Source organism: Rosa rugosa, chromosome 7 (genome assembly GCF_958449725.1).
Source record: "Rosa rugosa chromosome 7, drRosRugo1.1, whole genome shotgun sequence".
Classification (NCBI taxonomy): Eukaryota; Viridiplantae; Streptophyta; class Magnoliopsida; order Rosales; family Rosaceae; genus Rosa; species Rosa rugosa.
Window position 1 is genome coordinate 5062640 of NC_084826.1, and position 4894 is coordinate 5067533.

The window sequence follows — 4894 nt, forward strand, 5'->3', positions numbered from 1 at the left end:
ATATCACCAGCGGACTTTGTTGACACTGTTAAAAGGCTCCGCAGGTCACACTTGATGGCTGCTGCCGGTATTGGTCTAGGCAATCTAGATCTAATTGGATGCACAAGTGTGTATGATGACGTTTGCAGTATGATGGTCCGTAGTATAGACCCCCTGAATGAGAGAGTCACCATACATGGCAAGCATTTCGATGTACGACCGAGTGATTTCTCCCGGATAATGGGGATACGTGATGGAGTTGAAGATGTGGAGTTAAGTGGATCAATCAATGATGTAAGGGTGCTAAGTTTACGGAAGTATTTGGCAATTGGTCACGGGGAAGTCGACATTCACCATGTGAAGAATTTAATGCTGGAAAGACACACCCCGGATGACACTTTCAAGGTGGCATACGCACTGTATGCTTTGTCCACTTTGTTGTGCCCCAATGGCTCCAATGTCATAGACCAATCATTGGTCTTCCCCCTTGTAGATACGGACAAGATAAATCAAAAGAATTGGGCGACTTTTTGTTACACCAAGCTCATGGAGTCAGTAATGACAATGCAGTCCACATCGTATAGGCAAGAGTGTGGTTGTATGCTATTTCTCCAAGTATTTTATTTTGAGGCAGTTGCATTGGGATCAAAGTGGGTAGACAAGCGACTTACTCCTTTGCATGCATGGACGAAAAAGGACGTAATGAAGTTGTTGGTTTGTGTAGAAAAGCATGGTGTTTCATGGCAGCAGAATGAAACCAAAATTAATCAACCTAAGCAGACAAGGCGTAAGGCAGTTGGACAAAATAGTGGGGCGGAGAAGCTATTTGCCACGAACATGGAAGCTGTTGCGGTTGACGTAAATGCCATGTATGCGCAATTAGTTGGAATGGAGGAAAGGGTCGGAGGTTTGGAACCAGCTTTTGTGAAGATGGCGAAAGCGATGGAGGACATGAAAACAATGTTGCACTCATTTAAGAAGGACGCTGTCAAGAACATTGTGGAGCAGGTTATTTCAAGATTAGGGCCTCCAAATACAGCGAAGGGAGCTACAAAGGAAGGATATGATTTCAAGTCAGATGCTAATTATGCTGAAGCGTATAGGGAATCAGAGGGCCACTCTAATGAAGTGCCAAACCATTTGGTACCATTGAAAAAAAGACGCCGAAACCATCTTCCTGATGAGGTCGGTATGCTTGAATTATATGTGTTTGAAATACTTACAAAATTATGGGTGTATGGTTGATTTTGACTGAGCATTTTTTCACGTTGTAACAGCATGCATGAATCCTGTTAACCAAATTCATCAGTTGTAAAAGTATGTGGGGATGATTGATTATGAAAGACCAATTTTCATGTGGTAACAGCATGCATGAATGTATCAAACATTTAATGCCTTATAAAATTTAACTAGGTCGCTTGGTTTAGAATTATATGTAAGAATTGGATTTGTGCTTTCATGCACTGATTATAATAGCCATGTCGTTATTCAGGTTCGGAGCTTCAAACGAGAAACAAAGAGGCATCGTGTTCAATCCAAGTGTTCGACGAGCCCAAACGGCCCCCCGAAACCGGCAAAAAAGGGAATGAAGGAAAAGAATCGAAGGGGTAATTGTACCGCATCCCTCCAAATTCGTAAGGCATTATTCACTATCAAAAGAAAAGGGAAAGCAGGTCCAAGTCGCAGGACAAGTCCTGAAATTGTAATGGGCGGATTGTGGGGAGGACCGTTTGAAGTGCGACAAGACACGTCCACAGATACTCTGGATCTCCTTAATTTCCTGTTTATGCCCAGGCCGCTCACCCAATATCAATCACGGTATACCGCTTACAACTTTATAATTAACGAACATTCAATTGAACTATTTAACCTATGCATTGAACAAGCGAATATTCGGTCCCTACATGCGGGATTAATTAGATTTAACAAACCAATGATCCGGGTACCTGATACTTATATTTGCAGGTTTGACAATGAGCTGGTGGCTAGTTGTGATGGTTGGAGTGCGACACGATCAGACCTGGAGTGTCTATGGCCAGAAACATGCTTGGATGACATTGTAAGTCAGCAATGTGAGATTATACATGTAGCAAACTTGTAATGGTAGTTTGTCATAAATGATCTGTTAAGACCATATGTTATGGATGTACTTTGAATTGAACTAGCCATCATTTACACATCATATACGATGCAGGTAATAAACTTGTTTGCAAGCTATTTGAATGGGCGTGACTCCGTCGACTGGTATTTTCCAACCTACTTTGCGGTAAGGACGTTCTTTGGTTGTGGTGATGTTTGATAAATCAATAGTTGGGTGGAGCAAAACTTGCAACATGAATTTTGCAGGCCAGCGCAACATGTACACACCAATTGCTGACACATGAAGAGTGGATTGAAAATGCAAGTAAACTAAGCAAATTGGATAGATTTAGATGGAGGATGAAAGACGCAAGTCAGGTATTCTATATGGATGTTTTCGTTGAACTACATAAATCCTATCTTCCAAATTGAACGACGTTGTAGTGATGTATGATAATCATAAAATACATTGTTCGCCCTCAATGATTTATCAACCAAATGCAGATATTCATCCCTATGCACGACTCTTTTGGCAAAGGGCACTGGTATTTGTTGGTGGTGAGTCAAAAATCTGGACACGCTATCATTGCCGATAGTTACCCGGGCGGGAGAGAGAGCATACGGGCAGGCCATGCTACAAAAGTGGTAAGAGTCGTGATGCCTAAGACTGCGTCAGGTCCATTTAACTTAAGAGAGCACAAAAATTTATATTAACTGCAGCAATGCAGTTTTGTGATACATTAATTTCAAATCACAAATAATAAATGGGAATGTGGAGGAGAAACATTTTTCACAAATGCTGATGGCCGTGGTTTGGATTTATGTTATCAGTTCGTCATCTGGTTTGATTTATGTTATAAGTTCGTCCTCTGACAATATTGTAAATGTAGCTGAAGATGCTGGACTTTGTCTTTGAAGATGAAATAAAGCTGGATTTGGCCGAAGGTTTTAAATTTGCTAATTTAGAATGCGAATACGCAACTAAAAGCTTCCCAATCCAGAAGAATGACTTTGATTGTGGAGTTTATGTTATTAGAAATATGCAGCATTATCGAAAAAAGTGGGATACAGAGGTGCGAGTCATTCTTATTAGTATCAGAGTTTTAGAGCTATACTATAATTTTCTTATATGTCCTAACTTCCCATTCGAATTATATTGCCAGTATGTATCGAATGACCACCGAGCAAGTTTGGCGGTTGAATGTGTGAAGCATGGTCTTAATGAGCTCTATGATGTCACCGAATTGGTTCGTGCGGGTTTGCAGTTACCAAACGATGGTCAGTGAGGAACGGGTAAAACGGTCACCTTCAATAGGTCAACGAACATTCAAAAATTATTGGATGCATCATCAAGTAAGTAAGTAGGCCGGTTGCATTGGTTCTGTGTGGAGATCTTGGTTTCCATCCTTTGTCAGAAATACTATGTGCTTTTGGATATTAGGAATATTTTTTCTGCTACAACCAAATGGCCGTTGGTTTGCAGCGTCATATGTATTTTCAATGTAGGCTGAAGTAGATTATTGGTGATGTTAAATGTTCATTGACAAAAACATTCGAATGAAGGGATTGACCGTTGGTTGTGTTGATGACAATATAAATGCGAAGTGTCTACAACATGTCGTGTCGAAGGTAGTACAATTGCATGCATGAGAAAAAGCCTAATGCACCAATTCTCAACGTCCTCAGACGGATTCAGGGAGGTAGTCCTAAATTGGATTTTCTAATACTCACTTGGATTTCACATGGAATTGAATACTTGGCAAAAAAAATGTGGTTTGTGGAGTTTTACCTTACATGTTTGGTATCATTATGATCGTATTTATCAAAATAATTGTCACCCATAATCCAAACGAGGGTTATTATCGGAACCGAGTTGCCAGCTGACAAGTTTTTTGCGGCTCAATTTTTTCATTGACGAGTTTTATCCTTACCAAGATTACCTTCAAAGTTGATATGTAGTCACAAAGATCACCCTATAAGAGATGTCTTCTCACCAAGAACACCCTGTAAGAGAATTAAATCTCATCTGCAATGGCCTTTGTATTGAAGGGACTTGTACATAGCATTGAAATTCGCCTTCCCAAAATCTTGCATGTACTGGAATTCGACACAGATTTGAAGGATCACCTAGTTGCCATTTGTTTTGTTGGTTTAAGAAATAACAGCAAAGTTATATTAACATGTTGTGTTATGAATTGAGTCGCAACCGTGTTATGAATTGAGTCGCAACCATTTGAAAAGCTTAATGCACCAATTAGCAACCCAAATCACACGGACTCAGGGAAGTTGTCAATTGACCTCAGGGAAGTGAAAAGTTGCCACCTAATTCTGATTTGTTGAGCCGTATCCTCGACAAGAAGAACGTAAAATTCTTTTTCCTTTCCGCAGGGTACATGATTATATACATACAGATGGATCCTATATATAAAGTTGTGGTGGAGATTTCTCCTCAATCAAATATAGACCATGCAGGGCAAATCTGACCATTTCTCGTAAAGCCTTTCTAAAATATGAGAGAAAAGTAATACATTTTACAAGCTCAAAAGAGCAACTTGCTTACAAAGTTTTCCACTACAAAAGAATGCTCCAGGTTAACACTTCGGTTACAACATATGTACAATGCAAATGCAAATGCAAATGCAAAAAGAACAAAATTCTGGAATGATGAACATCCAGCACCTTGGAGCAATCATTTAGACAAGGAAAGCAAAGTTCAGCATACACTTCACAAGCTAAACAAAGCTCCAACATTTTCTGCTCAAGATAGTTCTGGTCTCTCACTAACATGTCCACTCATGGACGTCTTTCCTGAAAACCACAAGAAGAACAGCTTTTC

General features: G+C 40.0%; 1 protein-coding gene across 1 annotated transcript in view; it reads left to right on the forward strand.

Moving 5' to 3' along the window:
- LOC133720761 (serine/arginine-rich splicing factor SR30-like) overlaps positions 1–467 on the forward strand; it is a 10247-nt gene extending 9780 nt beyond the window's left edge. The window contains exon 9 of the mRNA XM_062147232.1: positions 458–467. The gene's annotated coding sequence lies outside the window, so the exon portion shown is untranslated. The remainder of the gene's footprint in view (positions 1–457) is intronic.
- The last annotated feature ends 4427 nt before the right edge of the window (positions 468–4894 follow it).